Raw genomic sequence first — 13638 nt, 5'->3', positions numbered from 1 at the left:
TTCACAGATGACAGGGCATAAAACATTTTCCTTGCTCTGCAGCAACTCCATTTCTACACTAAAAATCCCAAAGCAACACCTTCAACATACCACAGGAAGACAGACGTGAGCGGATGTTGCAAGTTTACTCATATCTTGGGTGCCATATGCTATACGGTAATATTTTGGGCTTTTCGAAAAAGCGTTTTCTACTTTTTTAATGTGTGTGAGGAAGTGTCTACCACCAAGTGACATTACTCCATTGAGCTAGAAGCAACAGGTCCAACAGAGAATAAACATTTTGGTCTAGATGGGGTATTATATTGTATTATATCACTTGTTCTATTCCCCTGTGACGCAACAGACACCCAGCTCTGCAACGGACTGATGACGCAATGTGAAAGATGTGCTGGAAAAAACCTGATGAGTTAAATCCCACTACGACCACACCATTTTCCATTACGCTGGGTCCGATTCCAGATAGCATGATCACACGTCATGCAAAGTGACAAGCTGCGCTGTCCTGTAGCCTAATGCAGAGCGACAAAAATACAAAACTCCCTGAAACAGATTTCAGGAAGTCGCTGGTTGGAAGGGTGAGTGGAGGAAGGTGGCAATTAGCAGATCTGCGGCCCACCACGGACTCGGTGTTAGCTGTCACTCACCCACTCACGCACTCCTGGGAACTTGTGGAAGACATTCCTGTCTCTTGGAGATAGCATCCCTCCATGTATGTGCAAATGGGCATCTGTGAAGGAAACTCTTCCGCTTCACTGTTCCTGCAAAAGCAGAGGACTCCTTGTCCCTAGCCAACCACCTCCAGATCTGCCCAGCGTCAGGCGGGATTTCTCCTCGTAGTTATAAATCTGAATCCCAACCAAAGATCAGGTCAGATTTCAACATCGGGGTGCTGAGTGGTCCATGGAGAGTTAACATCATGTCATCTGACAATTTTCTGCTGGACCCATTTTCAAATTGTAATAGTTTGACTATATTCTTTATTTTTTTTACTAAATTTAGTACTAGTGGGAGAACTGTATATTTGATCTAACTCACTTATCTCTATTGTACCAGTTATTCATAGAAGACATGCAAGTTACAGTATTTCAGGCTCTTTTTCACCTTGCTAATCTTATATAGTTTAGACAATGAATGGATCATTCCTCAAACTACAGCAGGAAGCCCAGTGTTCACTCTTATTTAGCTGTAGTCTTCTTTCCTAACATAAGAAATGTCAGTTCATCGTCAGTGATGATGGAAGATTCTGTGTGGTTTTTAAGAGGACTGTTTGAAACCTTCCAAACTTATTTGTTAAATACTAACAAGTAATCCCAAAACTTGAAAGACTAGTCTCTACAGTCTAGATCTGGATTCCTAGTTAAAAAGGGAGGCCTCAAAGTATCTTCTCATCTTTGAAATACCTACATAGTGTATTTCACATACAATACCTACATAGTAGGTATTTCACATACAAGTACGCAGATACTCTCATGCAAATGGAATATATATGAAAGTAACACACAGTTTTAAAGCATGTTAAACCGTTAAGTTTCAGTAAAAACTCTGTAAAGAATCTTCTTATGTGGTGCAAAGAGGAGTCCCCATTTTTAATTACACATTCTCTCCACAGCAGTGATTCAGAGATACACACAGATCTCCACTCCCCTCTCATACTTTCTGATTTTCAACTAATAAGCAGAACAGTACATCTCATGGCTAAGAAAGCTTTTGTAGCTAGAGTAAATCTAAGAGTCAAAAGTGAACTAGCACAATATCTAGGTGCAATGGATGTTGTCGCAGTGTTACCAAAACTTGTGGCTCTAATCCCAAGTGTCATATCTTACACTATTCCTAAATTCCCAGCTCCCTGAATTAGAAAGAAATTTTAATGGTTGCAAAAGAAATCCCAAAGCCATGAACTGAGAATGAATTAAAGACTTGAAAATCATCAAAAAGATATCGGTGTGTTTTTGAAAATCCAATGAATTTTAAGTTGGCCTCAAGGTTTGTGAAAGGCTGGTGCTAGCGCGCTGCTATGGTGATATAAGGAGATGAAGTAAGGCTGCACTCAGCATCATTTTCTCTTTGAAGGGTATGACAGGTAGGCTGATGTCAGTTCCACATTATGCAAAATGCAGGGAAAATAAATCCAATAGTTTAATACTTGATCTCCCTGCCTAAAGCAGGAGAGCAAGACAGCACCTACATGGGAACACTAGAGGGAGCAAAGACGAGAAAGCAGGTGAAGAGGAATGAAGGCAGGAAAGGAAAAGCCACACCAGTTTCTGAGAGAGCTTTGAAGAGGAGGGGAGAGAAAGGAAGGTTTTGTGTCTCTTGTGCCTTCAGCATTGAGAATCAAAAGGATGGTCCTTTCTAAACGTGTATGCCAGAAGGGGACCAGCTGGATTCTCATTTTGCACATATTATTAAGGATTCAGGTCCTTCAGGTCAAACTGAGTCCTCACTCACAGCCAGGCAAGCACGTTGTTGGGGATGGCTTTGCCCAGGTTCAGCTGCTCTTCTGGAAAGGCTGGATTCCAGCTCACTCCCCTGGTGCTGGGCCTTGAGGGCAAGTGGGAATGGAAGAAAGCAGTAACACATTTTGCTGTCTTTTAGCGAGCTATGCAGACACAACTCATGCCCAGAAGACAGATCCATCCTATCTGGTTCTCCTCCGTCGTTTTCAGACTGGAACTTCCTTAAACCACCCAAGCTAGTTCGAGGCTTTCTTGCTAGTTTCCTCCAGTCAAAACACAAACAGCTATACATCCCAACCATGCTTCTCCTTAAATAATAAAGAATATGACAGGGCTGCTCTTTCCACAGTTTAATTCTCTCCCTTTAAAAGTTATTAGAAGCTATTAGCACTTCAGGAGTCATTTTACAGCTTTGTGCTTTGATCCTCTGCTTCCACAAGTCAGTTCCCACCAAGCTGCTTCATAACTTGTTTAATAGTTAATTTGTTTGGACATCATTAAAAGTATTAAGGCTCCAGGCAACAAGGACATGCCAATTACTGTGTCAAGTGATTTAATTTTGAGGGGGGCAGTAGGAAGCAGTACTTTAAACCACTTCAAGGCTTGTACCTCTTACCGCTGAGAAATATGAAGAGAACCCAACGTGGTCAGAAAGCCTGCCGATCTAGGTTCAAAGAGGTGTACTTCTAGACTATTTATTTTGGGTGCTCAGCAGATGCTGAGACATGAACCGTGCATGTGAAATACCAGCTTAAGCGGCTCTGTCATGATGAAGCCTGCCTTAGCTTCTAATAAAACTTAAAACCACTACAACAGAAGGTTGGAAAAACAGCCTTCTGAGAAGTGGCATTTTGACAGGATTTTTTTAAACCATTAACTTTTGTTTGCTGGAGCTTTCCTTGCAAAGTACTGGATCTGCATCCCAATGCGCTGCAGTTTTATTTAAAATTTCTCAGTGTCACTTATTATTTCAAAAATATTCTGAAAAAGTAGGTATCCAGACTTGTCTATTTTAGGTATGTTCTCCTGGCATTTAACAGATAAAGTCTTTGGAAAGGCTTTACCCCAGTCTTAGCTATACCTTAGTATATTAATATATTTTTGAATTATTATTATCAGTAGAAGTAATAATTAATAATAATGTAATATACTAAATATTAACAGCTATCTATTAGTTACACCCCACACCTTTTCAGGGAGGTGACACTTATACCAAACAATTGTGTCCTTTTGTGGTAATCTTAACCCAATTTCCCAACTGTCCAAAGGCTCCTTTTGCTGGTACTAACTCTACCTTTAGTAGAACTGTGCAGCTTGCCGATACTAAAGTCATCAAAATTCTCAAGTATAGATTCATTTTTCAGGTTTAAAAATGCATACGCTAGGGAATCCTCATAAGGTCAGCCCTGTCCTAGCACCACTTTGCTGAGATAGGATTATAGTCTCCCTTGCTGGCAAAGGAGACTACACCAGTAAAGCTGTACTTTCTACAAATATAATAAAACTATCTGCTTGAGGAAAACACACACCACAAAAAGACGAGATTTGCTGACATGTGGGCTTTGGCATCGCACATCTTTTCCTGTTCTTGAATGACACAGTTATCAGAAATCTACTGTGCAGACCTGACTTCAGCTACACCAGTAAAACCACTATTGTTCCAGCCCAAATGCAACTGCGTAAGAGTTTCTACTGGCAAAATTAAAAGAATAAAGAAATCATACCATGGAGTGACGTGGTACACAAATACCACTTTCAAGTTAGCTACACGGAATAGCTATACAAAAGACATTGACAGGTTTTGAGTGGAGAGTTCAGGCATCCAGAAAATACAGTAGCATCTGGTGTGTGGATCAGCAGGAACAAAGCTTTTCAGAATAAAACTGAAAGGGGAGAAATACTAGGGTCTGTGAAATGTAACAAGTGATAGATGCACAAATGAGCCAACAAAACTTTTCACAAGTTAACACCACTAGCACAGGTGTGAAGTTACTTTTTTTTTCCCAAGGATGAGGAAACAGAATTGTGAATACACAGAGTGAGACACATGCAAACACATAAACTCAAAGGCTTATGCAGATACAAGATACATACAACTAGCCCTTGGGAATAAAAATCCATTAAAGCTCCATATCTAAACAGCAACACAGAAGTTTTAGACCAACTGTTGGGGAAAAAAAAAACCAAAACAAACAAAAAAAACAAACCAGAAATTGATCAAAAACTCGTCACACTTGCTATGTTTCCCAGGGTGATAGGTACTGCTGTGGAAGGAAAACTGGAAATGTACTGCTGCAACACACTACACACCATGCAGCAGACCTGAAGGCAACTGGCCAGAAATTCTACTTTAGCTGTGTTCATTTATCACACAGCAGAAAAAGCATGTAGCTGCAGAGGGGAGATCAAACTGGAATGCAGGACTCGGACGTCCTCCCATCACTCTCTTACGAATACCCAGGCTTAGTCCAAATATTTTGTATTTGTAGTCCTGTTTCCTTAGGTGGTTGCCTGCATATGTCCATCTAGGACTGTCCCACTGATAATAACTTCTGAAGCCATTGGCCAATTCAAATCCAATTTCTGAAAGGCTTAAAGAAAATCATGTTTCATGAAAAAAAGAGGCTGGATAGAGCAAAGAAACAGTAACAGTCTCCTTACAGCAACCTCTTACAGCCAGGAGTTTTTTGACTAAGAGAACAAAATCCGTGTCAGCTCATTTGCAATACACCTGATGACTCACCCGAGTGGGGGATGAAAATGCACCCCTTGTCTTAGAAAACCATCCACAGAAATATGGTGTAAGATTATATTGTGGCTTAAATGACCTTGAGTACAAATACAGCACTGCTAACAGAACCTGATAAAACAGCAGTATGATCTCATCGTGTACTTTCAATCTGTTTCTAAAGTCCCATCTGGAGACCTAAGCCAATACCTCTTCTAGAGTGGTCAAATTCAACATTAATTCCACTTGTGCCTAGAAATAAGGCAAAACAGGGAAAATTGTTAGGAACTACTGTGGTGGAATGCTACTGGTGGAACCTGAAGCATGCAGCTCCCATTCGGAGCCCTTCTTGGTAACTTACAAATAGGCATGATAGTTTCTTTTAAATACCTACTGAATGAGACAGCACAGGATAACATCTCTTCCTAAGAAAGTCACAGGATAACATCTCTTCCTAAGAAAGTCACTTTCTTTTTGATATATATATGCACATATATCATAACAAGGTAGCACATGGAATTTGTGAGTTTCCAAAACTCATCTCTCTGGCCATATTTTCTCTTCCCTCCAGCTGCAATTCCTGACCCAGGGTATGAATTGAATACCGAGTCTTCTGCAGCAATCAAGTATCGACTTCCAGAATCCCCGTTCCAAAGGCAAGAGATTCACTTCAGCAAAAGCACAGGAAACATCCCACATTGCTCAAAACACCTTAAAAAGTATACGTATGCAGTATTTGTTACACATAACCGACCAAGTTGTATAACGATCACTCAGTTCTCATCCCACTCTAACAGAGATTGTCTCAGCGATATCACCATAATCTTGACCGGTCTAAAGCCGGTTATGTTTCCAGGATATGTTATCATAGATGATGAAACCCATACTAGAGGAAGATAAACCTTCAACCCAACAAACTGAGCTGGATGGACAATGCTGTGTACTGGGCAAAACATTCCTCCTGGCTCTTCCCACTCCTGATCAACTTGTATTCCACTGCCAGGAGCAACCCTGGATCAGCTCTTTGACCACTGCACACACTGATCACCCATTACTAAATGGGAGATTCATTAAAAAACCTAAACTGCTAGTCATTGATTTTTATACCTTACTACAGTATTACATCTGCTGGTCTTTCTCAGAGAGTTAAACATATTGTCCTTTCTTTTGTGTCAAGATTATGAGATTAAGAGAAACTAATCAGTTTTCATTTACACTTTATGTCACTATGAATAAACGAAACAGAACTACTGTAAGATTACAAGTTCCTATTTACTAGACCTGTTCCCTGTAGTCAAACACGCACCTGCTCACTTTAATGATTACCACCCATTTCTGATATTTTGTCTTTATTTAGCATGGCAGAGACTACGCAGCTATCAGAGTGGGAGCTGGATTCTCTTCTGGCCCAAACACGATGAACAGAGCAGTTAACCAAATTCTGATCACAGCATCTCTCCTGCTGGTAATGTTTGAGCCAGCAGAGCTCAGTTTGACTCTCAGATCCCACGCTGAGCTTGCAGCTGGCAATTATGAAGAACCCCAACTTTCTATTTATGAAGTGAGAATACCGGATAGAGAAGCCACTGAGAAACCACAACCATGGAACCCCATCAAGTTACTGTTAGGATCACTCGCAGACTACAGCACAAAACACCTCAAAGCAAATGTTTACACTTTGCTCCATAAAATACAGTGGGGAAAACAGTAGGAGGAATCTAGCAGGCCAAAAAAGATGACATTTGCGTAAATATCTGCCTCCAACCACTCAGTTCCTAACCTTGCAGGATTTCAAAGTCCATAACTTCTTTTAGCACACCAGCTGCTTCTCCTTCAGAAACGGTGACAGCAGGCAGTGTGAAAATGACATGACTTGGAGACAAACCAGTTTTATTTAAAAACAACATTTATATATATTGCACACAATATTCCAAGTTAAAAGAACATTATCGAAAATGCTAAGTCAAATATTCAAAAGTTAAGAAATCCCAGAATTAACATCGCCTATGCAATCTTAATTTGAATCTCTTGTGTTATGCAGTATGCTACCGCCTTCAATTACACGATCATGTATTATTTTTTCTGCAGGACCCTTGCCTCATTCAGTGTAGAGGGTGGATGATTCTCAATTAATGAGCAGCTATTCAATATTTGTTTTCTTCTTGTTTAGTGTGCAGCCCATTTCTGATGGCTTGCCTCCACAGGGGGTTACTCAGAAACAGTTGAACAACTCCCTGATTGAATGCTTTATTACAGAACAAGATCATTTCATCTCTGCTTAGTTTAACCCACTTCACCAAACTCAGACTCTACTCTGAGTGCATATGATTAATTTATTAATGGCTTTTCTAAGGTTCACATTACTAATATATTTTTTATGAACTTATTGTCCCAACACTTCCATTTTATCCGGACTGACTGGTGAAAAAATTATTAGAAAGTTTCTATGTTGTAGAAGTATTCATTAATTTGGGATATCCAATTTAGAAAATGAGAGCATGCTTTTTATAGAGTGCTTAGCATTATATGGTGCCTTTAAATGCTGAAAACTCAGGTCCAGCTGTGGAGGGGCCTGCTGCCTATTTCCTTCAGGTGCCCTTCCTTTCCATCACTGCCAAACTGTCTCTGCTCCAGTCCTGTCTTCACATCTGACTCTTCTTCCTATTTTCCCATTTTCCTCACCAGACACTACCAGTGTCCACATTCCTGTTCTAGTCTGAAGTCACTCCCAGATCCGCTCCTGGACCCAGCTGCTTCCCTCCCAGATCCTCCCCAGCCAGTTCCTCCCCCATCTTGGAGAAGCACATTCCCTAGATGACGTGCTCCTCTGATAAAGCACATCTTTTCCACTTTCCCTGTATGTACTGGCTCCCCAACCTAATCACCCTTTACAAAGTCCTTAACCGAATGCAGTGTTTCTTCCCTCCCACTCCCAGTCTCCTTGCTGAGTCAGCCCTGGGCTACCCTCACCTCACCTCCAAGTACAACTCAGCCTGCCAAAATCCAGAGTTACAAGTCCTAAAAGACCTCCTCTGATCCTGGCCACTGCATGATCCGTGGAGATGAAATCTGCAGGTGCTTGGGCTTAAGGGTAGGCTGTCCACATTGCTCTAGAAAACCTAGTTTCCTGAGCTTCCTGATATTGCCGAGAGGTAAGATTCCTCAGTTCCTAAATTTGTGTTCTCCCTTCAACAACCCTCTGAAGGAGACTCCCTCTGCCATGATTTGTAGAAAACTAGCATGTTTATCCTCACAGGCTAATAAGTTTTCTGAGCAACTCATAGGTTGTACTGCACTTAAAATTTACCCAAATTTGGCCAAGTTATAATAAAGAGAGAAAAAAAACTACTAATGGTGACAAATTCCACCACTCCATCAGCTTTTAGTTCCACACTTTAGGACTAGAAGCACTAATACCTTAGAAGGAAAGTCTAAAAAACCCCCAAACATACACACCTGACACAGCGTTACACGTTTGGAAAATTGTCGCCAAACAACTGCAACTGAAAAACAGAGCTTAAGCAAAAAACTTGAGGAAACCTCAGGAACAGAAGAGTTAACTGATGATAATTAGTCAAGTGATATGAGGTCTTGCACTCAAATGGATGATGCTTTTCTGTTTGTACGTCTGCCTCCAGGCATCCATGTCCAGAACCGTATCGCCTCTGGCAGAAATCAGGAAAGCACCAGGGTACAGTGCAGGACACAAAGCAGCCCAGGGTACGGCACAGAAGAATAAGGGACATTGACTTAGTGGGAATGAGAATTAAGGGAGAAGAGGAGGAATACAGGTCTTTTGGCATGGGAAGAGAGAGCAGAGGCGGATGCACAGGAAAGCAGAAAACACAGGGTTTCTGGTTGCAGACTGTCCCTGAAGTATAAGAAGAGAGAATGGGCTGGGAAGGTGGCTCACAGATTACTGTGGGCAGAAGCGTCTATCAGGAACAGCTAGTTCAGGCTTCAAAATACGTGATGCAAGTGACTAGAAAGCAAACACACAGCTGCTCCCCAGAAACCTAACAGAATTGCAGTGTTTTCAGCCTCTTTGCACCTTCTTAAATCTGGACTCCTCTCAGGCTAGTGCAATCAGCACAACCACTAAAGCACTGTGTGCCCATCAGCCCACAGCACCTTAGACTGAAGGCTGGCCGTGATTTAACAAGCTTCTCCTGCCTAAAATAAGCCAAAATGTTAACCCTGTTCTATGTCCTAATATATTGATGCGATGGTAGAAGCAAGATAAAAAGATGGAAAAGGAGAGCTCGTAGCGACTAGTTTACTCCCTTTTCTGGTAGTCCCATCCCAGAACGCAGCTCTCTGCAGAACAGCCCGGCTACCACGCCTCCCAGCTGGGCTTCCAGGCGATCTCCGCAGGAAGGGGGGCAGCTGCTGCAGCTTTCCTATTGAAAGAAAATGAGAGAGACTGTTAACCTTAGGTCTGCCAACTGTTGAACAGGGCCTTCTTATGCTCCAAAAGCTGGTGTATTTCCATTACACTTACAAGATTACACATCTATTTCATGAATGGGAGATATTACCCAGAGACACGATTGGTGTTTAAATTTAACTAGCACTCTACATGAGGCGAGAGAGGCAACAAAAGAAAATCCAAGAAATGACAAGGTTGGTGCTGGCAGAGATCTATTCTGGGATTACTCAGGGTCATTTCAAAGAACATGTCAGCTTCTTTAACAGTTCTGACCTTTGCAATACAGCAGTGTAAAACAAGATGTACCTATCCTACATGCATTAGAATGCTCTTACTATATTTCATGTTTCCAGAATGTTCATTATTTGATTCAAGCTGTTTAGAGGAGATTTTTGATTTGGTAAAAGAAACACATTGGCTCTCTAGCCACTAGTGCTAGGACTAGAAATTTATGTGGATATACACAGAAGGAGTTGACCTCAGTGAAAAAGTCTGGATTTATATTGCTGTTGCTGAACCAGAATTTATTCCTCACCTAGTAGACATGAAACCAGAACTGTTTCATCATAAGAAAACAAAAGCTGCTATACAAAATAAAACACGTTGCCTATGTAGCGCAGTATTCTGACACTGGGCAGTCCCCGATGCTTTTAAAAAATGCTTTTACATTTACAGAGAAAAATTAATACAAGAAATTTACCCAAAAGGGAATTTCCTCTTTTCTTGTGCTAAGTAGCGTGTGTCTTATAACCGGAAGCCACAATAAAAATACTGCCTATAATTATGGATGCTCTCATTCCCACATGAACATTGACACCCTTAGTGAAATCTTTCAAGGCCTTCACCCTCAGTGCACACTCGCAGCAAAGAATTCTACAGGAGAATAATGTGCTAAGTACAGAACATTTCCTTCCATTAATATTATTTGTAATGCCTTTCAATTTCACTGAATTTCTCCTTACTCTCAAAAAATGGCAGAGATTAGTTAGGAATTTCTGACTTGGTTCCTCAGTTTTATTTATTTTATATACTCCTACCATAGCCCCTCTTGCCTGCCTTCTTTCTGGAATAAAGAATTCAGGGACTGTCAGTCTTCTTCAGAAGCCATTTCATAGATACTCATGTACAATGCCAGTGGAACAGCCTGATAATTCCCATCAACAATGCTTCTGAAATCTCAAAACTCATTACATGTTTTATGATCAGACTGCATTCAATTAAAATTGGTGATACTGATAGATGTAGCAGCAGTACTAGGGTAAGCCATTTTTACATTATGTACATGTCCATGAATAGACTGTTAACTGATTTTTTGATTAGGTAAATTTTATCTCTCCTAAAAAAAATCACACCTTCTGGTTAGGATTGCAGAGAAGAACAACACACAAGCACTGAAACTTTTTGCATAATGTGATTTCATTTCATTATATTTGGCTATAAATTTTGCTCTTCCCCTACAATCAATATTTATAACTTTATCAAATGAAGAGGAATTTGATGGCCTGGCGTTGATGAGAAACTTTGCTTTAATAATTCTTTTTTTGATGCATGCCTGCTTGGTTCTAAATAAGGAAAGCCATATTCCTTTCTCACCGTGCCAAGGTAAAATGGTGACCCATTACATGTAATGGACTTGTTTCAATCTCTACGTAATGAGAATAGCACCTTGACAACAATACAGGCATTGAAGGTATAAGAGGTGAAAACATTACCTTGGGAGTAATCTCCTTGCATCACGTACCTACATTACAGTGGTATCTGATGTGCTTTAATTTGTCACTGTTTGTAGTTTAAATTTCTAAGAGAAAGGACAATCTGGAAGCGTGAAAAATTACTAATTATAACATGTAAAATAGAAGCAGCAATGGAAATGTCAACAACCTGACTGGGACATCAGAGATTTTTGCAATGATGAATAAGGAACATTTCACTGCAGACTGGGAGAGAAGCTTTGGGCCATTTTTCAAAGCTTGAAGAACTTCTCAAGGAGTTACAAATGTTCATTTTTCTTCTAGCCCTTCAATTACTGTCAGAACACACTGTGGTCTTTCTAATGGCTCCCATGAACTTCGAATAGCATTCATTGTCAAGAGATCATAAGCACAAAGATACTTTGGTCTAAGTCCTACTAAAATCAATGGGAGCTGGGCATTTGCATGCCACTGCTGATTTGGATCCGTGGGCTTAACCATGATACCAAGTATTTACTGAACCACTGATTTTGTGGGACGTATAACTTTTCCTGAAGGAGATGGGGCTATACCATACAAATACTGTTCCTCTAGTTGGTCAACAGTCCTCTGACACTGCCATAATCTTCAAACTGACTGATATAGTTCTGGCCAGTTACGAGCCTTGAAATAGAGAAGATTCAGGAAGTGGCAAATTTGAGAGCATAAGAAATTTTAGTCTATTAGTCATACTGGATTAAGAACAACTATTTGGAAAAAAGATTCAATGTAGCATAAAAATGTATTAGAACATTTTCAGACATTCCGTATTGGCTTACTTATGAGTTCACAGGCAAAACGTTGGGGAGAGTTAAATGTAAATAAAAATGGAGGAAAAACTACCCTTGCACTAATACAAACTGGTAGAAATTTGTATTCCCAGGTCTTTGCATATGTATATGTATGCATATATATAAATATGCATGTATACACACATTATATATAGCTTTTTCAGTTGACATAAGATCCTTCAGTAAGAAGCTGTGTATAAAAAGAAATATAAAAGGAAGTTTTATGAAATGCATAGGACAGAAAACTTCAGTCAGTAAGAAAAAAAGAACTTGCAGGTGAAAATATAATTAAGGGCTAACCAGACCTGTAAAAGCCTTTGTTAGGCTTGTTATCTTATCTTCCATTGCTAACTGGCAATACAGAGAAATTATTAAAAAATAAAACCAAAGAAAATATCTCAAACTATACATACAGAGGAATGGATGGCATCTCTGTTGAAAATCAGGCCTCTGCACACTTGAAATGGAAGTTATACATAAAGGTCAGTCTCCAGGTAGTAAACCCCACGTTTTCTTCAAGGCTAGCTCAGAAATACACCATTTTCAAGTTTAAAGCACAGGGACAGGTTCTAGCTGTGTTTTCAGCATGTCTCTATTGTAGTAAAGATGTAAAGTGCTTTTTCTCCACTCCATTGATTTGCCCTATAAAAGAACCAACTGCGATTGCGATTCTTCTCCCCTCCAGTGTAAGCAGCTGCACTCCCCCGATTCCTTTAAGAGACCCGCAGGAAGCAGGGAGCCTGGAATAAGCACAGGTTACCCCTTTGCACCCCAGGCTGGGGAAATGAAAGCAAGGAGCGTAAAGTTATACTCCACAGCTAACACAGCAGAGAACTGCATTGCACACCAAAGGATTCAGAGTTGCATATTTTGATCTACACTAATGTGGAGGTTGCTTTTCTTGATGTGCTATCCTGATTGACATCATCTCTAATCCAGAGGCACTTCATTAAGAAGTTACCAAGAATCAACATTTTGACTGTTTCAGCCTTTAACTGCCAAAGCTGGTTAATTTTTCTGCAAACTGAAGGAAGGATAGTCACTCTGTAGGCAGGTGCAACTTGTTCGATGACTGTTCGAGTCATTTTTGGGTGCGCAGCAGACAAGCTCTCCTGTAGTTTTATGCTAACTGGACACATCAGGCCCCTTGGCTCTGTTGTGGCAATCCACCTGGTTACCAGCTTCCCCTTCATCTGGTATCATGTTCTAGGATGGGGCTTCTTTGGGGCATGATGCTTCTGTAAGCAAAGGAACAAGATAGCCTACTTTTCAAAGCTAATTTCTTTTTAAAAGCGTGGACATGAGGAAGGTGGCAGAGGGTGGGATGTGACTTAAAAGCAGATGGAAATGCAGAAGAACAGTTGCTTAGCGCCTATAAAAGTCAGGCCCACTTCTTCACAAGATATGTATGTATTTAGGTACCCACATTTAGGCATCCGCATGAGTTTTGGCCTCTAAATAACCTAAATCCATCACAGGTTTTTTGGAATGTGCAGTTGATTAA

General features: G+C 40.5%; 1 protein-coding gene across 1 annotated transcript in view; it reads right to left on the bottom strand.

Annotated features, from left to right (window-relative positions):
• Positions 1 to 7057: 7057 nt before the first annotated feature.
• Positions 7058 to 13638, bottom strand: part of C13H8orf48 (chromosome 13 C8orf48 homolog) — a 40323-nt gene continuing 33742 nt past the window's right edge. The window contains exon 11 of the mRNA XM_075162536.1: positions 7058 to 9584. The gene's annotated coding sequence lies outside the window, so the exon portion shown is untranslated. The remainder of the gene's footprint in view (positions 9585 to 13638) is intronic.

Source organism: Calonectris borealis, chromosome 13 (genome assembly GCF_964195595.1).
Source record: "Calonectris borealis chromosome 13, bCalBor7.hap1.2, whole genome shotgun sequence".
Lineage (NCBI taxonomy): Eukaryota > Metazoa > Chordata > Aves > Procellariiformes > Procellariidae > Calonectris > Calonectris borealis.
Note: the sequence above shows the minus strand (reverse complement) of the source record. Positions and strands in the feature narration are given on the sequence as shown.